Source organism: Corylus avellana, chromosome 2 (assembly GCF_965113065.1).
Source record: "Corylus avellana chromosome 2, dhCorAvel1.hap1.2, whole genome shotgun sequence".
Lineage (NCBI taxonomy): Eukaryota > Viridiplantae > Streptophyta > Magnoliopsida > Fagales > Betulaceae > Corylus > Corylus avellana.
In genome coordinates, this window is record NC_142491.1 from 8756151 (window position 1) to 8781093 (window position 24943).

Sequence of the window (24943 nt, forward strand, 5' to 3'; positions counted from 1 at the left end):
GGGCTAGATTGAAGCCCTAATTATGTCTCTTTAATATTTCAATATGAACGCATTTGTTACAATCATATTGTGATGCTTAACTTGATTATTTCATGTTTTATTAAATTCCTCATATGAATGTGCTTGGCTAACATATGCATGTAGTATGGATTAGTTATTTAAGTCAATTTGGATGACCGAGTCCTCGGCTTAGTAAAGTGACAAAAGAATCTCACCACGGATTCTTGGATTAATCAACATGGAAAACCGGGAGTAGACACCCATGCCCTAGGCCTTATATATTTGTTGATTTCCATTCAATTATGCTTTCTTAAAGAACAACTTAGTAGACACCCATGTTAAATCATTTAAAAAGAAAATAATTAGAGTAGACACTCATGCCTAATTCGTTGCTTAGGAAAATCAATAGCTTAAGGAGTATACACTCATGCCATTAGGTTGATAAACATTAAGTAATATTGATATGATTAGAACATTCATATTGTTATATTATTGAGTATGATTAGTGGTGGATATCAAAGCCCTACCTTTTTATAGATATTAACTCAAAATGAATCTTTTATTTTGTTTTATTTACGGAATTAATTTTAAGCATAATTTACGGCAATCCTCATGGAAATGATCTCTTATTTGCACTCTATACTTTTATTTTGATTTTGTGCATTTGCGAGTTAAAACATATATTTATTCGCCTATTAATTTAGGGGGATATTTGCACAACAAGCAATACCACTTACACTGCAACTGGATTCCTAGGTGCGGGAATATTTTTTAAATCCAATATACAAGTGATCTGTCACTTGCAGGGAAAAGCCAATATTAATACTTGACATGATGAAGATCAGGTGGTCATCCAACTAAAACATATACTTTTTGAGTCATTATTTTTCTCAACATTCTTTTAAAACTTGCCGTGCCATACTATCTATTATAAGACAATAAGAAACCAGTGTGTTATCCCTATAGATACAGATCATATTCCTCAGCTTATATAACTTGTTTATGTTGCTTATGAAGCTTCAAAACGCACTCAAATAAGTTCACATATCTTATAGACTAGTGTTTGTCACACATGATCCACGTATTTTTTTTTTTTTTTTTTTTTATTATTATTATTATTTTTTATAAGTCGATAAAGGAATAATCCTCGGCATGAACATGGCAAAGGAAATGGGTGTCAAAAAGTTGGAGGTCAAAAGTGACTCCTAAGTAGTGGTTGGACATGTTCGGGGCGAATATGAAGCTCGGGGAGGTAAAATGAAGAAATATTTGGTGAAGGTGAAGGAGATCATGGAATCTTTCGACAATATAATATTTACGAAGGTTCTTAGAGAAGAAAACTCACAAGCAGACGCCCTAGCTCATATGGGCTCCACAACCGAAGAGGAAATCATAACGGTTGGTCACCAGATCCATGAACTAGCCGAACCTTCAATTAGCCAAACAAGCCAAGTGGCATGCATTGAGGGGAAAGAGCAGAGTCCAGACTGGGGCCGCGACATCCTACAATTCCTCAAAGAAGGCAAGCTACCATCCGATAATAAATTGGCTTGAAAGATTCGCATCCAAGCAGCACGATACACGCTAGTCGATGGCGTTCTATATCGAAGGGATTACACCCTCCCTCTGCTCAAATGCCTATCCAAAGATGAGGCCACATACGTACTCAAAGAAATTCATGAGGGGGTATGTGGCAGCCACTAGGGAGGGAGAATGCTCGCCCATAAAGCCATCCGAGCAGGATATTATTGGCCAGGAATGAACCCGGGCTCCCACGAAGTTATAAAGCATTGTGACAAATGCCAACGCTTTGACAGAATGCTGGCCAATCCACCTGAAGAATTAAGCCTGGTTTCGGCCCCATTGCCTTTTGCGCAATGGGGAGTTGACATGGTAGGCCCGCTTCCAACAGGAAAAGGAGGATGTTGATTTGTCGTGGTTGCCGTTGACTACTTCACTAAGTGGGCAGAAGCAGAAGCATTGGCTACTATAACCACTGGAAATATAAGGAACTTCCCTTGGAATTCAATCATATGTCGGTACGGTATCCCGCATGCTTTTGTAACAGACAATCTGACAATGGAAAGCAATTCGATTGCGAACCTTTCCGAAGTTGGTGTGCCGAGCTCCATATCAAAAGTTATTTCTCATCTCCCGAGCATCCTCAGGCCAACGGTCAGGTAGAAGCAACAAATGAGACTCTAATGAAAACTCTGAAGAAGAAACTCGAGGACAAGAAAGGAGCATAGGTAGAAATTCTTCCAAAAGTACTATGGTCATATTGAACAACCATCTGAACGCCAACCGGAGAAACCCCTTTCTCCTTGGCATTCGGATCCGAGGCAGTCATCCTAGGCGAAATCGGATTGATCAGTTTCCGAGTGAAGCATTACAACCCCGAAATGAACGAAGAAGGAAAAAAACTAAGCCTGGATTTGCTCCAGGAAAAAAAGGATGATGCTCAGATAATGATGGCAGCTTATCAACAGAGGACAGCCAGACACTTCAATAAAAAAGTTCAGCCGAGGCAGTTTAAGATTGGAGACTGGGTCTTTCGGAAGGTCAGTATAGCCACCTGAGATCCAGCAGCAGGAAAACTCGGACCAACCTGGGAGGGGCCATACAAAGTTGTTCGAAGCCATAGATAAGGAGCCTATCATCTACAGGACACGGAAGGAAAGCCACTACCAAGACCTTGGAATGCTGAGCACCTAAAAATATATTATCAGTAATTTTCCATTACATTCATTTTTTCTTTGTAATTTTGAATTATTTATAAAAATCGATTTATGGCGACTCATTTAAGCGTCCGAGAACCCTTGGTCAAAGTGACCATAGGGCCCGATAATACATTCCCTGTCTTGCAGTCGCCTCAGAACAAGGGAGAGAACCCTTAAACAAAAAATCTCCTCGCATCGGAACAAGGGAGAGAACCCTTAAACAAAAAATCACCCATCTCGGGAACTAGGGAGTAAACTCTCAGCAAAAAAAATCTCCCACCTCGGGAACTAGGGAGTAAACCCTCAGCAAAAAAATCTCTCATCTCAGGAACTAGGGGTTTGAGTAAACCCTCAGCAAAAAAAATCTCTCATCTCGGGAACTAGGGAGTAAACCCTTAGTAAAAAAAAATCCTCAGTTCGGGAATCGGGGGGTAAACCCTTAACCCGAAGTCAACTGCTTGGGCTCTCAATCAAGAAGACCGAGGATTCATCAAACATGAGATTTTCAAGCACAACAAAACAAACAAGCAAGGCCAAAAAGACACAACACAACGCAGTAAAGGAGTCAAAGGTAACCATTTCATTTAAAGCTTCATATTGTGAGAATATTCAATCACAACAGATCAAATCATATCGAGTACATGAAATATCAAGTTACAGTAAACCCTCACGTCAAAAGTATCACATCTGGGCTCGATCTCGTACTCTACGTCCAAAGCGACGTTGTACAAATCACATTTGAGCAATCACCCAGGAATATGATGAACAAGAAAATTAAAGCCCAGGAAGGGCCATTACCGTTTATATCGAAGGCTACCGACGGTGACCTTCATCGGATGGACCATCTTTCTCAAGAGCCATAGCCTTCTAGAGCCGATATTTCTTACGAAGTCTCCGGCACTTCTCTTCCTCCTTTAAAAATAGCCGGTGGCAGAATAAAACACAGAGGCTTTCTCCAGTCTTTTCTCGTGAATACTCACGATATAAGCCTTGAGATCTGCAACCCGCCGGTTTCGCGACTCCAGCTGCCGGTCTCTCCAAGCTATTTGATAATCCTTCACTTCAATGTCGGCTGCCAACTTCGCCAACTGGATTGGAACAATCCACTAGGCACTGCTCTTGTGCCTCCAACAACAAGCGCAATTCGGCGATCTCAGCCTCGAAATCGTTAGGAGCACAAGAATGAGGCCGTTTAGTAGAAGGATGAGAGGAAGACGCCACGCCCCCAGGAAACAAAGAGGAGGCGGAAGCAGTCGATGATTCTGTCTCCGCCAAACTCCCAGAAGAATAAACAGAAGCCATGAAGGAAGAAAATGAAGAGAAAAAATAACAATCAGTCGAATGAAAAATTCTTTCAACCCTACGGGGTATTTATAGTGCACAAACCCTTGGGAAACGAAAGGTCACCTATAAATGTGAAGAGACATCCCGAGCAGAGTCGCCTAGGAAACTCAAATGGCAACACACCACGCGCCATACCATTGGAGGCCGTGCTCGTAATAATGATGAACTTTGAAACCTGAAACGATGGATACCAACAAGCTAGTGGAATATTTAATGACCGAGAATCACAATATATTCCAATCCTCGGGCATGGGGGGTAGGACACCCGACCACAAAAAAACGAGGGCATTTAAAGGTGCACAGAAACATCAAGACATTGGAAGATCAAAAACAACTTAGGTATGCATTCAAAGCAAAAAATATATGTCAAGAAGACCAACGGCAGTTCAGATAAATAGAAACAAAAATCCTTATACAAAACAAAACAAAATGTTTAAGTATGAGGTTCATCGGCATCATCATCTATAAGAATCTCGGGACTGAAGGGCTCGAGGGGGTAAATTTGCTTCCGGGCGGAACCCATGCACATTAACTTTCGGGGCATCGGGAATCAACTCCCAGCCTACGTCGACCATTTCGTCAACAGCTGCAGCTGGCACCTCTAAGAAATTTGACTCCATTGTGGCAGGATCGATGCCAAAATGATCTCTGCGGACGGTGATGTACCGATGATTCCAATGAAATCCGCGGGCCCACAACAGGTCCCGGAGCCAAGGAACAAATGACAGCTCCGCAAGATAACGAACCGCTTTGGCTTTCCAATACTGGTACCCTTGGCGAAATTGATCGCACCTGGATCGAGATGCCTCCAAATCATTTACAAGCTTCTCCCGGGCATCCTCCGACTGAGATATTTGAGCCTCAAGCATCTCGGAGAGTTTCCGAAAGCCCTCCTCAGAAACATGAACCTCAGAAAGCTCCTCAGCAATCTTCGCATTTTCTGTTGCCAATCGAGCAGCAGTAGATTCCGCCCCCGCATTCCGATTCCTCAGTTCCCGACTATCCCGCTATGCAACATTGACGCGAGTCTGAAGATGAGCATTATCTAACCTAGATTCATTAAGCCCATTACGGGTAGCTAAAAGCTCATCCTCCTTCCACGCCAACAGGTAACAGAGATTCTCTACCTCGGAACTAGGGTCCTGAGAGCTAGAGGCCCCTTGCTGCTGACTCAGTTTCTGAACAAACCCCCGCAGCTCGACTCTCTCATCAGCGTACTCCCGTTGACCCTTATGAAACTCTTTATACCAACTCGCGATAAGAGTGGAGCTCTACAGGAAGGGAAATCACATCAGGAACATCAGAGACATTCAGAAAGGGCAAGGAAAGGAATAAAGGAATAAAAAAAATAAGATTATCGCGTAGTGACAATGGACCAGTTTGTCCACAAACATCTCTGGAGTGGCCCGGGATCCGACGAAACCTGCCACTGACCATGGGAACCCGACGACTTGGAAGCTGGGCGCGGTTCCTTCAAAGCAGATGTCACATTCGCAAACAACTTCCCTGAAGATGAGACATTCTTGTGAGCTCGACTCTTCTTGCTCGGAGCCCTAGCAGGCGACTTTCAGACCGCCTTGTCACTAACCAGGTTGGGTTCCCCTAACGATCCATACAACTTTACCCTCCTGAATCTAGTATCCCAAGCACTCCAAAATAGCGGAGTCATTGACAATGCTACCAAAAAGCATCTGATCTGCATTCTCAGGGAGCTGAGAGAACTCCAAGATGCGGTTAACCCGGCCTCGCTGCTCCGAGCTCAATACAGGACACTCTTTCCCTGCAATAGAAAGGGAAGTAAGAACGTATGAGGAAGGATAAAGGAAAAAGAGGAAGAATTAAAAACACTTATAGCTTTCTCGAAAGATTCCCCACTCCCAGGGAACAAAATGTTGAACGGGCAAAACCTCGGACGCCGACGCCTCCCAAGTCCCGGATATGTAAAAAACTTGCTCCGCCCATTGCTTATTGTTGGAGAAAGTTTTCCTGAGCTCAATAAATTGGTTCTTCTCGCGAACCATGAAGGTGGCCGTCTAGGAAGTAGGGTAAAAATGGGGCCCAAATATATTAAAAAATTCGGGGATGGACAGGGTCTTCCCCAGAAACACAAAAGGCCACAACAGAAGGGTGGCAATGAAATAGTGCCAGCCATTCGGCATTAGTTGTGCAGGAGCTACCCCCAAGAAGGACAACATTTCTCTCACTATAGAAGAGAAGGGCAGACGAACTCTCGCCATGAACATACGTTCATCAACGCAGATTTTCCCGGGACCACCAACCATTCCAGTTGAGCCATCCGGAAAATGCAACAAAACCGATGAGGGTATGTTGTAATTATGGCAGAGCACCCTCTCATCTTCCATCGAGAAATAGGATCTTTACCGGCGCGCAAAATCTAAACGCAAAGATGAAGGAGATCTTTCACCGATCGGACGAACCCTGGCTGAAGTGCTACCTGAATGGCGAACCAAAGGAATCTCTGATGATTGCTCATTAGCGATTTCGTCAACCTGAATCGGAAGCTTCTGAGAAGACATGATCATTGGAAAAATCAAATACTTTAAGATTTGAGAAATGGATGAAATCTAGAAGGCTTGAACGATGAAGATCGGTGCCAAAACCTTTATAGGGAAGAAAACTTGGACAGAGTGCAAGGCATTTAATGCAAGAACATCATGAGCCTGCAGTCACGCTTGAGCCCAAGAGACGCAAACTAATTTTCCCTTGAAAAACACAACCATAGGCACCAATTCACGCATCGGAATTCGTTTCGTTAGTTTTGAATCACGCCTAGTGGAACACGTGGACAGGCAACAACGCATTTACGCGGATAAGGACAAAAAATATTAAAACCGTAAGGTTGCAAGAAATCTCAGAATATCAGGGACGTACGAGTGTCAAGTTCCATAAATGGTTAAGACACCAAGAAAAATGGCTACAGGGAACCGAGCGTGGAAAGACACTTGAATGGTCCACCTTCGAAAAAAGAGCGCTAACACAAGATCAAAGTTTGAATTCTCTCCTCCTGAAGTCTCGGCAAAAGAAATTTGGGGGGTAACTGTTACACATAAACCCGGCGCCAAAAGCCCTTGAGTCATTGCAAGCCCACGGGTTAAGGGCCCATGAGCCCAAGAGAGCCCAGTACATCCAAATGGGCCCGCCAAAGGCACCTGATACAAAACAATGAGTACGACGTCGTCCTATACATCCTCGGGAAGCCGGAATCTAGACATAGGAACACTATGAACCTCCCGCACTTAACTTCCGGATACAGAAGTAGCCCACGCCTGGCAGGATAGTCGGGACGGTTACGATTCTGCTTTTAAAGCCGCCTCGCAGGTACAGGCAATCCTCGGATCAACATACGTAATGGCCTTCTATTAGTCATAAAGAGAAGGAGCGCAAGCATTAACCCTTCCTGCTGTTATGACTTGATCCTAGATCTTCCGCCCGACCGTCATAACCACCTCCGCATGCTCAACTATAAAAGGCCTCACTCCGAAGGTATGAGGGGACCACGAATTCGCATACTAGACATATACACCTACTGACTTAAGCATCGGAGGAGGAACCGCCTGCCAACACCCGACGTATCCTCTTAACGTGTGCTTTATTTTGCAGATTTGCCACAAGACCTACAAAAAGACGAATCACGAGAGGCGGAGCTCGAAGGCTCAGACTCCCTTGGATTCACCGTGCCGGAAACTGCATCAACATGATGCATGCTAAAGTTTTTTTGTTTTTTTAAAAAGAAAGTTAAAAACCAAATGAGCTTTGAGATTCGATCGTATGTGAATATTCCTTGATCGACTTATAAAAAAATAAAAATAAAAATAAATAAACGTGGATCATGTGTGACAGACACTAGTCTATAAGATATGTGAACTTATTTCAGTGGGTTTTGAAGCTTCATAAGCAACATAAACAAGTTATATAAGTTGAGGAATATGATTTGTATCTATAGGGATCACACACTGGTTTCTTATTGTCTTATAATAGATAGTATGGCATGGCAAGTTTTAAAAGAATGTTGAGAAAAATAATGACCGACAAAGTATATGTTTTAGTTGGATGACTACCTGATCTTCATCATGTTAAGTATTAATATTGGCTTTTTCTTGCAAGTGACAGATCACTTGTATATTGGATTTAAAAAATATTCCCGCACCTAGGAACCCAGTTGCAGTGTAAGTGGTATTGCTTGTTGTGCAAATATCCCCCTAAATTAATAGGCGAATAAATATACGTTTTAACTCGCAAATGCACAAAATCAAAACAATAGCATAGAGTGCAAATAAGAGATCATTTCCACGAGGATTGCCGTAAATTATGCTTAAAATTAATTCCATAAATAAAACAAGATAAAAGATTCATTTTGAGTTAATATATATAAAAAGATAGGGCTTTGATATCCACCACTAAGCATACTCAATAATATAACAATATGAATGTTCCAATCATATCAATATTACTTAATGTTTATCAACCTAAGGGCATGGGTGTATACTCCTTAAGCTATTGATTTCCCTAAGCAACGAATTAGGCATGACTGTCTATTCTAATTATTTTCTTTTTAAAGGATTCAACATGGGTGTCTACTAAGTTGTTCTTTAAGAAAGCATAATTGAATGGAAATCAACAAACACATGAGGCCTAGGGCATGGGTGTCTACTCCCGGTTTTCCATGTTGATTAATCCAAGAATCCGTGGTGAGATTCTTTTGTCACTTTACTAAGCCGAGGACTCGGTCATCCAAATTGACTTAAATAACTAATTCATACTACATGCATATGTTGGCCAAGCACATTCATATGAGGAATTTAATAAAACATGAAATAATCAAGTTAAGCATCACAATATGATTGTAACAAATGCGTTCATATTGAAATATTAAAGAGACATAATTAGGGCTTCAATCTAGAACTACTAAAGTATTTAGTTACACATGAGTTTGATGTTAAACATCTTCATAATAAAATAAAAGGAAAAGAATAAACCTGAAAACTTGAGCTTGAAGAGCTGTCAATTCTTTTCCTAGAGCTTGTGTTTTTTCTAAGAGGCTTAGGGGTCTATTTATAGGCCTAGAAAAATCCTAGAAACCATAAAAACCCTAGTAAAATCGTAGGGTTAAGTCCTAGTACAACTAGGAGTTGGAAAACCCTAATATGGAAGGAAAAGGAGTCCTGGCCGCATCTGAATTCTCTTCCAGCGCACAAGTGCGCTCGTCCTGCGATCGATCGCATTGCTACGATTGATCTGGTGTTGGACGCTCGAGCGCTGATGCGCTTGAGCCAGCTTCTTATGCACGCGAGTGCACGCTTGCGCTCGAGCACAGGTCTCGTGCGATCGATCGCACTGCTCCAGCTTTTTCCAAACTTAGCTTTAAGTCCAAAATTTCCAACAATAGAGCTCCTTTTCTTCCATGACCTACAAAAACACATAAAAACAAACGGACAAAGTTTTCTTCCAAACTAGGTTGGAGGAATTCCTTCAACCTAGTCTATAAAAGTGACATGTGTCACTTGAACATGTGAGATACACATATTTTTTTTAATAGTAGGAACAAAGTTGTAATAAATTTTATTAAAAACTCATGTGCATCTCATATATTATTAAAAAAATGGACACATGTCACTTTTATAGATTAGGTTGAAGAAAATTCTTTCAATCCAGTTTGAAGGAAAACTTTGTCCAAAATACAAAAGGGAAATAAAATAACATAAAATAACAAGACTAAGAAATTTACAATTGTAAATTAAGGGGCTAAAATATGAATATTTTAGAACTTATCATTGCTTGATAAATAAAAACTTGGAATTTTATACAGAATTGCAGGTATGCAGTTTACAAGCATGCATAGTAATAACAGAAGGCGATTCTGTGTCTTGGGATGATATATTTTGTTGTGTTATACCCTTCTTGGCGCTCTCTTCTTGCTGATGTTCATACACATCTCATGACGATGTTTAGTGCATCCAATCTATCAATGTGATTGTTAAATTCATTGCAGCAATCATGCGGTCATGAGCTTCCTGCTTATCCACTGGGAAAAATCTTCTTGCCATTTGAACTTTTTACCTAATTGCATTTTAAACCAAGGCTGCAGAGAATTGAGTAATGTTGCTTAGAATGTAATTTCTTTGTAATGTATGCACTGAGTGACAACTGTGAGAATCCTGTTTCATGACTTCAGTTTTCCTTTGCTAATGAGATTGTTAGATCCTGTTGATTGGGGTGTTTAAAATTCGAAACATAAAGGTATTAGTGCTGGGCAATTTGTTCTGCCCCCATCTGGCTTTGGCTCGGCAGCCAAAAGCCATATTTGTAAAAGCTTCTATTCTTATTGCTAGCCACTGCCGATGATTCCATCAGATTATCACTAGCATAGTTACTGGAGGTAATGGCTGTCAATTTTACTAATTAACCATTAGGATTGGACTGTTTTCTCAATTTATTTTTTCCTCTGAGGAGAGGGACTCTTACTAATTTTGGGGATATTGAATTTTTTTTTTTTTTTTTCTTCTCACTGAGTTTTTTCTGGGTTTTCTTTTAGTAAATAAATGTTTTGCCTGCAATTTGAATTCAGATTTTCCAGTTCCTGACACCAAACGTATGCATGTGTGCTTTTGTATGCTTCCGAAATGTAGGATTCAAGCCTGCCTGCAAAACATATGGTCTTCTCTGGTGTAATTGACAGATATGAACAATCTGATCTGGTGAAACTTGATGTTCTCTTGAGTGGACAATCAGTTGATGCCATGGCTACAATTGTTCATAACTTGAAGGCACAGCGTGTTGGTCGTGAACCGGTTGAGAAACTGAAAAAATTCATAGACAGGTCTCTATCTGGTCTTAATTGCTAATTTTGTTTTTGTTTTTGTATTTTGTTTTTTCTGGTTTATTACACAGTTGCCAAATATGTTTTGATTTTGAGCAGGCAAATGTTTGAGATAACAATACAAGCTGCAATTGGATCGAAGGTCAGAGAGAGAGAGAGAGAGAGAGAGCCGTAAGTTATGGTTTTAAAGTTTTTTTTTTTTTTTTTTTTTTTTTTTTTTTTTTGACGTTTTGCACTAATTTTGCTTGCATACTGCCATGATCTCTTTCATTTGCATTCTTTTTTGCAGTCAAATTCAAATTCCCTTCAAGATGTTTTATAATACGGACTTACTTTGGGCTTTTGGCCTGGTCTTTGCATAGTATACGTTGCTTTTTCTCTGCTTTTATTCCAACTTAGTTCGTTGCTTCATGCCAGATTTTAATAGATGCTGCTTTGCTAAAGTGTCAAAGGAAAAAAAAAAAAAAAAAATTAGGAGTTTCGAGCCAAATTGTAGGTTTGTCCAATTGTTATAATAGGTTTAGGTATTTGAATGGAGTTACTTATGAAACGTTAATGTAAATGTTGGCCAGTTGAACATTTGCCTTGTTTTTGTTGTTCTCTTTTTTTTTTGGGGGCTTCTGTGTTTTAGGGTTTTCATTTAGAGCATTTAGAATATGAGATCCTCAATCTGTGGAACACACTGCTACAGGTTTGACAATGTCCATTTTATGAATTTTTATATCATTAGAATCTGTGTCTCTTCTAAAAGCTGTAATGCTAGCCTGACAGACTGAATTGGAGAGGAGCGAATAGCTTTGGAATTGGTGGAGGAAAAGAAAGCCTAAGGTTTTGTGCATCCAAACCACCCCTCAGCAGTGTGCAAATTACACAAGGCCTTATACGGCCTCAAACAAGCCCCATGAGCTTGGTTCTCAAGGTTAAGTACTCGGCTTCTAGAGCTAAACTTCAAGAGCTCTAAAGCTGACTCCTCTTTGTTTTTATACAAAGCTCATGGCATAACAATATTTGTTTTAATTTATGTCGATGACATTATTATTATGAGTTCACATTCAGGGGCCATCTCTCAACTAATACAAGATTTGCACCCTTCATTTACTCTCAAAGATCTTGGGCGTCTACATTTCTTCTTAGGTGTTGAAGCTACATGGACTACAGATGGGCTACACCTTTCACAACAGAGGTATATTAGTGACATTTTATCAAAAACTAATATGACACTCGCCAAGCCCATATCCTCACCAATGTCTGCTTCAACCTCATTGAGCAAGTTAGATGGTACTTCAATTTCAGACCCTACTCTATATCGCAGCACCGTAGGATCACTCCAATACTTATCACTGACATGGCCAGACATCGCCTTTGCAATCAATAAGGTATCTCAGTTCATGCAAGATCCATGAGAAACCCACTGGTCTGCTGTAAAGCGAATACTTCAAAATGATAATCAATCGCAATGTGCTTTGTACGTGCATGATAGAGTGGATTGGCAGTAAGATATGTAGCTCCAATGTTGTCACAATGGGAGAAGAGGGTGCAAGAGCAAGCCAAGAAAATTGAAAACTTAAGCTTAATGGCTTTATATTCAACTAAGGATGAGAATCGTGACCATAATAAAAAGGTTTGTACCATGATAAATTTTATGCATAGTTACATTTGTTCTATCGAAATATAAATAATTACTGGTATTAGAAGTCATTTTGCCTTGTTATGCAAGCCATCAATTTTGAAGTTTTGATTTGTAGGCAACATAATTTAAAAATAATCCTAGAAGCTACGAAATTATTCTTCCCTTGGCTGAGTTTGCCCATAACTCTTCTCTCAATCGGACTATCAGTACTTCTTCTGTGTTTTAGGGTTCTCATTCAGAGCATTTAGAAGATGAGATCCCCAATCTGCGGAACACACTGCTACAGGTTTGACAATGTCCATTTTATGATTTTTTATATCATTAGAATCTGTGTCTCTTCTAAAAGCTGTGATGCTGACCTGGCAGACTGAATTGGAGAGGGAGCAAATAGCTTTGGAATTGGTGGAGGAAAAGAAAGCCCAAGCTGAATGGGAGAAGAGGGTGCAAGAGCAAGCCAAGAAAATTGAAAACTTAAGCTCAATGGTTTTGTATTCAACTAGGGATGAGAATCGTGACCGTTTAATACAAAACCATTGAGCTTAAGTTTTCAATTTTCTTGGCTTGCTCTTGCACCCTCTTCTCCCATTCAGCTTGGGCTTTCTTTTCCTCCACCAATTCCAAAGCTATTTGCTCCCTCTCCAATTCAGTCTGCCAGGTCAGCATCACAGCTTTTAGAAGAGACACAGATTCTAATGATATAAAAAATCATAAAATGGACATTGTCAAACCTGTAGCAGTGTGTTCTGCAGATTGAGGATCTCATCTTCTAAATGCTCTGAATGAGAACCTTAAAACACAGAAGAAGTACTGATAGTCCGATTGAGAGAAGAGTTATGGGCAAACTCAGCCAAGGGAAGAATAATTCGTAGCTTCTAGGATTATTTTTAAATTATGTTGCCTACAAATCAAAACTTCAAAATTGATGGCCTGCATAACAAGGCAAAATGACTTCTAATACCAGTAATTATTTATATTTCGATAGAACAAATGTAACCATGCATAAAATTTATCATGGTACAAACCTTTTTATTACGGTCACGATTCTCATCCCTAGTTGAATACGAAACCATTGAGCTTAAGTTTTCAATTTTCTTGGCTTGCTCTTGCACCCTCTTCTCCCATTCAGCTTGGGCTTTCTTTTCCTCCACCAATTCCAAAGCTATTCGCTCCCTCTCCAATTCAGTCTGCTAGGCCAGCATTACAGCATTTAGAAGAGACACAGATTCTAATGATATAAAAAATCATAAAATGGACATTGTCAAACCTGTAGCAGTGTGTTCTGCAGATTGAGGATCTCATCTTCTAAATGCTCTAAATGAGAACCCTAAAACACAGAAGCCCCCCAACCCCCCCAAAAAAAAAAGAGAACAACAAAAACAAGGCAAATGTTAAACTGGCCAACATTTCCATTAACGTTTCATAAGTAACTCCATTCAAATACCTAAACCTATTATAACAATTGGACAAACCTGTAGTTTGGCTCGAAGCTCCTCAATTTTTTTCCTTTGACGCTTTAGCAAAGCAGCATCTGTTAAAATCTGGCATGAAACAACGAACTAAGTTGAAATAAAAGCAGAGAAAAAGCAACGTATAGCATGCAAAGACTAGCCAAAAGCCCAAAGTAAGTCCGTATTATAAAACATCTTGAAGGGAATTTGAATTTGACTACAAGAAAGAATGCAAATGAAAGAGATCATGGCAGTATGCAAGCAAAATTAATGCAAAACCTCATTCACACGAGCCCAGTTTGTAACACGTAAAGCTCTGCTTGCAAATTGGAGACTGCTTTTAGTCTCATCTGCATGAATCTGCCACCAAACAAAAGGTACTAAGCAATCAAGATAGGGAGTACATCTCAAAACAACAGCACACGATGCAGAAGACACAAATACCCAAGCAAAGAATAAATCACAAAAGAAAGTAATTTTTCTGTGCCCATATGGTGCCAAAGTAGTCTCAATATCCCCTGGTTGATAGTTGTAAAATCTAACTTTCGGCATTTAATGAAATTCCTTCTTGGAGAACTTTGAGAAAAATGAAATGTACATAACATAGTTCGAATTAGCGGATACATTTTTCAAGAAATACTTGGGAAGTCCGTAGAGCAAGTGGATGAGCATTCCAAAGTTGTGACCTCACCATGTACATTTTTGACTTGCTCCAAATAAAAAAAATATACAACAGAAACAAATTGGTGCGAACAGATAGCGATCAGAATACCAGTTCTTTTATGAGATGAACCCTTCAAAATTAATTGTTTATCCCTCAAATTTATTTATTTTTTAATTTTGTCTCCCCTCTCCTAAAATTCAGTTCCGCCAATGTACATAGTTGTGTTTGCTATATGGTCTCCCCTCTTATCAGTACTCCGAATTTTCCATTTCATGTTAACCTGGCCATCTAAACCCAACCAGGTAGTATTGAAGTGTGAGCTTCAAATTTTATTACGTAGATCAAAGGGAACAGAAAATAACATAAACTATCAGTATATTCTAGAAAAACAACTTCTCACTTTTAATGTAAATAAATATGAGAAAATGTCCACTGGCTACTAGTTTCGACTGTCTGTCAAAATGTCAATTTATCACGACATACAAGAGTAATGACGGATATTTCAAATATCATTTGTTAAAGCAACAAATCAAGACACTTGCCTATATCTCAGTCACATCCTCACAATAGCCATAGTAACTATAATTTGATCATATTTATCATTTATATACTCAATGGCTTTTGTCAAGAATATAGAGATATCTAAGCACATACCAGAATCATTATGTTGAAAGTGGTTTTGATTTTCCATCAACAATGCCACCAAGCATTTTTAAATAAATGAAACCCCAACATTCAGGATATATGAAGATTTGACCAGGTTTTATAGCAATAGTAAAGAATTAAAATGACAAATGCTTTGGTAGCTTCAAGAGAATCCAAATAAAAATCAATAAAAACAACAAATGCAAGATCATCATCAGCATGGACGGATACAAGAGTGGCCCGTAGGGCCATGACCACCCCCAATTCTCAAAACCTTTTTTTTTAAAGTCAAAACACACACACACACACACACACACACACACACACACACCTATATATATATATATATATATATAGTGAGAAATGTATATCATATTGGGGATAAAATTTAAGTTTGGCCGTTATGAACTCAACATTTTTATGACCGATTATAAATACCCAAATTTCATTTAAAAACTCATAAAAAGACCCAATCTTAGCCCTTTTAGCAACACATCAACGTATGAAAATTTCATACGATGTTATTTGCATATTGAGGTAGGATAATTGCAAGGTTCTTTTTGCCCCCTCCTTTTTTTATTTTTTTGTTTAATTCTTTGTTTTTGACATGAAGAACTTAATAGCCTTGACGAATTCTATTGATATTGAAGTGTTAATGAATATTACATGCTGAAATTTTAGAATCTCCAATAAACATATCATATTGAGGTAGTTCCGGAAAAGCATAAGCTTTTACATTTTACACCGAAAGATTTTTTTCAATTTAAATAAGTTTTCTACATAAATCAAACGGGGTCTTAAGTCAATAAATGATTCTACAATGTGAAATATATTATCATATGGGTATCAACTAAGTTAAGGCACCAAAACAACCAAAATAAAATAACTTAAAATAAACCAAAAAAATTAAACAGGGTCATAAATTAATTGATTACATACTACAATATATCTAATTGTTATTTAATAACTATAATAGTTTTTAGTTCCTAATAAACAATAACAAAAAAGAAATTAAAAAAGAAAAAAATTGAGAAAGGAAAATTCAGACAACCGAGAAACACTAAAAAATTGAGAAAAAAATAATACACAAAGAAGAGAAGCTTCGCTACTACAAGACTCTAGGTTACTGTTAGAGTATGTTTTTCTAGTTGTTTTTCATTTGCTTGTATCTTCCCAGCTGGAGCATATATATCAGTTACAAAGTTAATGTCTTTATGTTTTGGCCCCCCTCGAAAAGAATTCCTGGTTTCGTCCTTGATCATCAGCATTTATCAAATCCATGACCGGTTCCAAAAAAGGAAAGACAACACACAAGGCCTAAAGCGGAATAGAGTACCAGTGTACCACAACGAATTAAGCAATCTAGATTGCTCCACTAACAAAGGGGATCCAAACTAGGTACGAGGAAAGTAATAGTCCTATCAATGTATTTCATTTTTCTTATAGGATAGCTTTTATTGTTTTTTCATTGAGATTCATTCCCTCTCCATTCTCTTCTACAAGCATTCTTTTGGCTTTGCCACCCTTCTTTTGCATGGAAGTAATAATCAAATTAACACTATATAACTACATAATGGCAACTATTTGGCCTTTGCAATCAAGTGCATTTATCCATTCCCGTGAGTGTTATCAGTGTGTGAGGGGGAGAGCACGTTCGGGCATGTTTCGTTGAGGATTGCGTGGTTCGGTTGCTTGTTGATTTAGTGAAGATTAAGATTAAATTTAACAAATTTACCACATCCCTTTGCTAACAACAGCCTCCTCTCCTCCTCTTCCCTCCCAACTCTTAACCTCTCGTTCCAACCTCCCCATCTCTATGGAGACTATCTCCCCAACACTAGGGGAGCTACAACAACACCACAAATTTCTTCCCAATCATGTCCCCAAAGGCGACATCATCCTATGCTAGCAAAAGGGTGGATGATGAAGACTTTCCAACAACCTGTGGGATAATTCAATAAAAGGGGGTCCTGATGGTTCATCCATCCAAGTAAAGTGTTTGATCTAATGATCATGAAGGCGAGTAGCATCCCTATGCTCATGTCAACAACGGTGTTGGTGGTGTTTGGATGCAGCAAGAGGGCTAAGGGAAAAGAGGAGGCAATGGAATCGGAGTCGGAAAAGGACCATGACATGGCTGAGGGGGTCTTGGCAGAAAGCGAAGAGGGTAACAAAGGGGTGGGCAGGTGGACACTTACATAGTCACATGTCTAGAGCAAGATGTTAGATTCGTTGGTAGGTAAGAGAACATGGCAAAGAACTCAAGATTAATGTTCAAAGCAAAATAAACAGTAAAATACTTTCAAAAACATTTTCAAGGTTTCACCCAAACTGCACAAAATCAATGATTTTTGTAAAAAATATTTTTCCATGAAAAATATTTTACATTGAAACAAATAGTTTTTGTAACTTACCAATGAGTCAGTAACCAATTAGTCCCAAAGAAAAGATGTATATAAAGTTCATGCAACACACACACGCATGATAAAATCTTTTGGAAAGTCAAGTCTTCAAAACCTGTTGGAATCCTAAAAGCAATGCTCTACACTTGACGTTTATATGAATGAAAGACTTCTAGTAAATGATTCATAAAGGGAGTTGCAAAGCTTAATAAACTTTACACAACAATCTCAATGAAGCATGAAATGATTCTATGAATATCAACTTGTGCAAGCGTGATATTGCATATTATAGCTGTATTTGAATTTCCACCCAAGGCAGGTTGCAAAAGTCAAGTCTTCAAAACATGTTGGAATCCTAAAAGCAATGTTCTACACTTACCGTTTATATGAATGAAAGACTTCTAGTAAATGATTCATAAAGGAAGTTGCAAAGCTTAATAAACTTTACACAACAATCTCAATGAAGCGTTAAATGACTCTATGAACCTGTGCAAGCGTGATATTGCAGATTATAGCGGTATTTGAATTTCCACCCAAGGCAGGTTGCAAAATGCGCGTAAGTTTGCTATCTCGATATGGAACATGACCCCTGCAACAAATATTGAATAAATTCAAGTACATATGGAAAGATATAACATTCTTAAGCAATCAAGGAACCTACCCTTGACTCTCAGCACCTTCACTCAATTTTTTAATCACAGTTCCCAGTGTCATCAGGCTTTTATTAATGTGGGAACCCTCTTTAAGCCTAACACCGTCTGCTCCAGTTTTTGCAGCACGTTGTGAACCAGCAAGATCCACTAAATTCTGGAGGAAAAAATAAGCAATTTGGAAGAAAAGTGAATAGCATAACAACAGCATCCATCATGCCAAGTGCAATCAAAACAAACCATCAACACGAATACAAATAAAAAGAAGGAACCGAATAAGAAAAAAAAATTAAAAAGGAAAATAAATGATAGTTTCAGCAATCACCTACCAAAACTGATATACGGGCAGCATCACAAGAACTGACAATATCTTCATCTTCACTTTTGTCCCAACTCTCTATTATCTATTCAAATAAATGATAAGGAAGATGAACATATTTAACCATATAACAAGTACGAAGGGAAGGATGAATAACTATACCATGCGAAAGATAGTGTGTGACCAACTACTGTACAGATTCATATTTGTCTCTCCAATATGCCGATGAGCTGAAATTAAAGTCAAAAAATATAAAATAAGCAACCCTTGGCCAGTATATTTTACGGCAAGGGACATCAGTATAAGGGATGACCAAAAGTGCCCCTCGTAAGGGTGAGTATGAGGGGATTTGAAACAGGGAGAGAAAGATTATAGATATTTGACGATTGAGTTAATCAATGTTCAAATAGGTGAAGATGTAAAAAATGTAAAAGCTCAGAAATGGGAGCCTTTAAAAGTCAAAAATTGAACTTAAGTACCCATATTATTTTAAGCTAAGTAAAATGTTACTCGAAAAGTATGAGGAGGGATGTAATCCACATAGGCAGCATTTACAGAAGTGAAAATGGTGCTTTTGAGCACTATTTAAATGGAGAAAAAAATATGTAAGATAATATACAAAGTAAAAATTACATTCTCCAAACTCCGTGAAATCAAGGACTTGCTCAGGAGAGGCAACAATTTCTTCTCGCAAACCAGCAACGTGTATCCCCTGCTACAAACATGAGGGGAACAGAATAAACAGTAAGTTAGTAACAGCAAGTTACCATAAATTTATTATAGTAAATAGCACAGTACCTCAAGACTTTCATGAATTTGCAATTTTCAGTGCTCAGGAGCCAACAAATCATTTATTTCCTCTTTGTAGATCTCCATATACGACATTCGTAAAACAAATTCTCGATCCACATCCTAATTTACAAAATAGATTTATAACATTTACTTAGCTGCATATCCCAATGTGGTAAAACAGTTGAACAAAATTAAAAATCCAAAGCGCTAGAAATCAAGATCATCAGGTAGCATCACAGAAAAGTTGCCTTCAATTTCACAATACCTACAGCATGAAATGATCTCAAAATATCATTGCTTTCCTCAAGGCAAGATCTAACAACTCAACAAATGAAAGTTTTAAGTGGAACAGGAAGAGTTCATTATTTGAAGCAATATAGTAAGAACAAGCACCAGACCAATCACCTATATACATTGTAATAATACATGAGCCCTAAGAAATTATCCAATGGAAATTTGTCACATTTGAAGCAATCGAAATTCCCAACCTCGCAAACAATACCGATTTACAAGGTGATTGTGTTGGCAAAAACGAATCTTGTCAAATACGTTTTGGAACTTCAAAAATAAATTTTGCTTTAAGTACCTGTCGAATGGTTTCGAACAATTCATGGACAGAAAGAGGAATGACTCCCGGCTCTGTGGCCGAGCCTCGCATTGTAGGCGTTTTCCCACTGTTTGTTTGTCCATAACCAAACACAGTGACTACAACAAAACAAACATATATAAATGATAAAATAATGCCAATCATAAAAAATAATAAAAATAATAAAATTAAAAAAATAAAAATAAAAAAATCACAGCCAATGGAGCAGAAATTGCTGTTCCAAAATAGATAGAGATAACTCGGCGTACCGTTGAAGCCACGAACTGCTGCGGCGACTATTTCTTTGGTTCTAGCCTGATAGACCTCGACAGTCTTGCAATCTTCACCGAAAATCCGATCTACGAACCAGAAATTTGAGTAGTTTTAGAAAAAGAATGTTAGGTCTAAAGGGAAAATTGAGAGGGAAACAATGCGTGGATTTTACTGAATTCGAACTTGAAGGAGTTGTTGGGATAAGAATGGAGTTCCCGGAGATTCGCCAAGGGCTGGTCTTAGCCTCCTCTGTTGAGAGCTGCCTCGAGGACTGAGTCGGATTTTTTTTTTTTTTTTCTAATCAAGCAAGGGAAAGGTGGGGTCGGATTACTTAAATAGCCTTTTCGTTTGATAAGCAGGACTTTTTTTATATAATACAATGTCCAAAACAATTTTTTATAACACAATTATCCTAATTTGGCAGTGTTGATCAAATTTTTTATTTGGCTTTGTTAAAAAAAATTAAGAATTGATAGGAATTGAAACGTAATTCTTGTGAGATGTTATGATATAAAAATAAGAAAAAAATATATAAAAAAGTCTTACAAACTAACAGTGGTTTGCAACATAGTCTTATGATATTTAAAAAGTACTAAAATAGCCCATCAAAATACCAATGTGTGCCAAAAAGGCCACTCCATTAGTCAGCCTTACCAATTTGGATGAAAAACCAATAATGTGACCATTTTTCTATGATTCTTCCTAAAATGCCCTTTTCTTAAAAAATAAAAATTGTAGGTAACTTCACTTTAAATTCCTGAATTACCACACGATTTAACAAGCCTCCTATAAACTCCAAAACCTTTCAATTTAAACCCTTTGAACTTTCAATTACAGTCAATTTGAACCCTCCCCATTATATTTAGCTGTTAACTTCTAACGACAATACCTAAAAAGACTAAAATATCTCTGATTTTCCTTTTTTTTTTTTTACTTTTTTTTTAAATTTGGAATTAATGATAAATTTGAAATTTTATAAAAAAAAAGTGAGGGCTATAAACGTTATTGTCTCACTTTTAATGTTTAAAATCTGACGGATTGTTCAAATTGAATGATTTTGAAATTTAGGAGGATTGTCAAATTAAGTGGTAATTTAGGGGTTTAAAGTGAAGTTACCCTTAAAAACTAATATTTAAAAAAATAAAAAATAAAAAATAAACCAAAAGGATGGCTTGTGGCTACCCCCTCCATCTTCATTTGTGTAATGCCCCAGCTTTATAAGCAAGCCATAAGTGAAATTATCTAAATTTTCACATGGCACTACTGCATGTAGGTAGCTTCTTCTTCTATTTTTTTTTTTTTTTTTGTTCCTATCATCAGAGTTCTTCTGAAAGTATAAATGTACCATAACATCTAATTTAAATTTCACATTATATATAAGGGATTAGTACCATAGAGGAATAGTTATTCATGTGTGTAAGGGATTATTATAATTCTCACTGTAATAACTATTTATAGGAATAAACCCTTACCAAACAAAAAAATTACTATATTTCAAGGGTCTATTATGCAAACCAAACAAGCAACTTTTTATTTTTATTTTTATTTTTATTTTTTTTGAGTGGAAATGAGCAAAACTATTATTAGAAAATAACTTAAGCACAATGCTCAACAAAGATGATATCAGAAATACAATGGAAACATCTTCAATAAGACCATGTTCCACACTAACAGATAAGGCTTCCTTCGCTAAACAATGGGCTACACTATTTAAATGACGTCTGACATGATTAATCTTCTAATTTTGCCGGCCATTTAATACCCCGCAAGCCTCCTCGATAATATATCCATAACGACTCTAGTTTCTTCTATTTGTTCACAATGCAAGCACCACTTGGAGGGCATCACCCTTCATAAACACCTTATAGAAGCTTAACTCATGACAAAGTTGTACAGCCCTCAAAGCAGCCTCAACCTCCTCAATATCGAACTCAATGATATGGTCCTTTAGTGCTGATAGAGTTGCTGGAAATGTGTAAGCCATAACAAATTAGTATCCCCTTGGTTTTTTTATTTTTTTTAAATATATATTTTATATTTAAATTTTTAATACTTTTTAGTAGAAATGACACATGTCATATTAAAAATTAAAATTGGTGTTGATAATATTGATGGATTATGTCACTTTTTTTTAATGGTATAAATCAATTTATCTGTTTTTTCTTTACCCTAAGGAGTAATTAATCATGGACGAGATAGCCACCGAAGCCTTTCAACATAAGTTGGATGTTGAATTCTATCTCTAAGTTTCTTAGTAATTTTATCACAGAGAAAGACCAAAAGATAAAAGAGCTACTTGACAAACTAGAATATTTAGTTAGACAAAAGGATGTTCTGGGTCTGGAAGAAGGTGCTGGAGGAGAATCAGTAAAGAGACGGCCTAGCACTTCTTTGGTTGAAGAATCTGGTATTTTTGGTAGGGATGATGATAAGGAAAAAATAATAAACTTGTTACGCTCAAATGATGCAAACAGCAATGAAAATTTGTGTGCGATTCCCATAGTCGGCATGGGGGGAATTGGCAAGGCCACCCTTGCTCAGCTTGTATATAAGGACAATAGGGTGAAGGAACATTTTGACCTTCAATCATGGGTATGCGTTTCAGATGATTTTGATGTATTTGGAGTAACTAAAACAGTTCTAGAGTCAGTGACTTCGTCAACTTGTGATATGAAGGATCTAAATCTGCTTCAAGTTACACTACAACAAAAATTGATGGGGAAGAAATTCTTACTTGTTTTAGATGATGTTTGGAATGAGAATTATGCTGATTGTGAGGTCTTAAGTAATCCATTTAAAACTGGGGCACCAGGAAATATAGTCCTTGTAACTACACGCAGTGGCAGTGTTGCATCAATCATGAACGCTCTTCCAACTGATCGTCTAAAGCCATTAGTGGAAGCAGATTGTTGGTCACTATTTGCAAAACATGCATTTCGTGATGATGAATTTGATGCACGTAGAGAGCTAGAATTCAAATGAAAACCCGTGTACTGAAAAGTGTCGCAAAAGATTGCGTAGCTTCCTTAGAAACTTTATTATACCAATCAGCCCGCCTGTTCCTCTACATAAGGAGCTTCCAAATGACATGCAAGGCGTTATATTGGTGGCAGTTGCTTTGATTGCTGCAGTGACCTTTCAAGCCGGAGTCGCTCCTCCAGGCGGAGTTTGGCAAGATTCCGATAATGGACACATCCCGGGGCGTGTAGTATGCGCTTCTCAGCCAGTACCCTTTTATTTTTTCTTGATTTGCAACACCCTGGCCTTTTCTTCCTCAATTTATCTCTCATTATATCTTACTTATGGGAACCCTTTCTTCTTAGAAGTATTAGTTGCCACTCTTTCAATGTGAGGGACTTATACAGCTGCTGTTTTTTCCATTACACCTTAGGAATCTGGCACGTTTCGTCTCCTCGCTCTTGTTGCAGCTCTGCCTCTCGCACTACGGCGGGCTATCTATTTGTTGTGGTGGATTATCACGAAATTATGTTGTATGTTCCATGTTATCATTATTATTATTATTATTATTATTTTGTGAAAATAGTGTTTGTTGAAGATATGTTACAATTGCAGACAAGGGATGCAATGAAGATGCTAAGGAATCAGATGCTAAGGAATCAAGCTCTGGCTCATGCCCTATTTGCCAGCTCTGTAAGAAGCACGCCAAGGTTTGCCTATATATCCACCACCATATTCGTTCCTCTATTGTTCCTTCTCCCAACCGCAACTTTCATCTTCCTCATATTCTTGATAAATATGTTCCTTAAATTAATACAAAAACATCTTGTTTCAGTAAATTAATTTGCTTCAGACAATCATAATATTGTATCTATTAATGATTTTCATGCCCCTATTGCTTTTATATATGTTAGGGATCTAGCTACGATGTCTACAGGAGTACTCTTCACCAGTCCGCGTAATTAGCATGGCCTTTTATCTTATGCCTAACTCGATCGCCGGTTTCCTCATCAGATTCTCCTCAAGCCTTGTAAGTGGTTCGACAAGGGTTATGCTTCAATTTGGCCTTCCCTTTTTTTTTTTTTTTTTCTCTTCTTCTACATCTAGTCAATTTGGGGCCTCGTACCTGTTCTTTCCACTGGTGTATTTCACTGTTATATATGTATCGTTTCTTGATAATTTCAGCTCAGGTTCTTTAATAAGGTGGTAGCCTTATATGTAAGGTGATCAAAATTAGTGATCATTAATTATGAATCAAGTATTTTTATTAAAGCTGTCAACTATTGAGATGTGTGATTTGTCTTTTTTAAGGTGCGACTCATTTTTCTTTTTGGTGGTCGTGTAACAGCCTAATCCAAACTATATGTATCTTTTTATATAGAGAGAGAGAGAGGGGGAGAGAGATTTTGCGTGGTTACTTTTCGCAGCTCCTCTTCCATCGATGATTGTCAAATGCCAAATAGCCCAATATACATCCTACTTGATTCATCCACAAGAAATGATATTCCTTGAAAAGCTAATTTTTATCCCCTAACAAAAGCAAGAAGCAAAAATCATTTCAGTTTTACAAATTAACAAGGGGTACGTAGTTTCATTGACACCTTTTGCGAAAAGCTTCTTACTATTTATTTAAAAAATTTAATTGCCAACATTTTTATTTTTTACATCATTTTG

At 37.9% G+C, this 24943-nt stretch overlaps 2 pseudogenes across 1 annotated transcript; one reads left to right on the forward strand and one right to left on the reverse strand.

Moving 5' to 3' along the window:
- Window positions 1-13356: 13356 nt before the first annotated feature.
- On the reverse strand, window positions 13357-22295 carry LOC148587276 (kinesin-like protein KIN-7O; annotated as a pseudogene). Its single transcript, XR_015911302.1, has 14 exons — window positions 22143-22295; window positions 20495-20582; window positions 20308-20397; window positions 20039-20157; window positions 19459-19572; window positions 19294-19375; window positions 18823-18890; window positions 18671-18745; window positions 18353-18498; window positions 18178-18280; window positions 14260-14340; window positions 14002-14070; window positions 13797-13856; window positions 13357-13716 (listed from the first exon to the last, which is right to left on the reverse strand). The product of XR_015911302.1 is annotated as a kinesin-like protein KIN-7O (transcript).
- A 242-nt stretch (window positions 22296-22537) lies between these two features.
- Window positions 22538-23293, forward strand: LOC148587277 (putative disease resistance RPP13-like protein 1 pseudogene; annotated as a pseudogene).
- Window positions 23294-24943: the final 1650 nt, after the last annotated feature.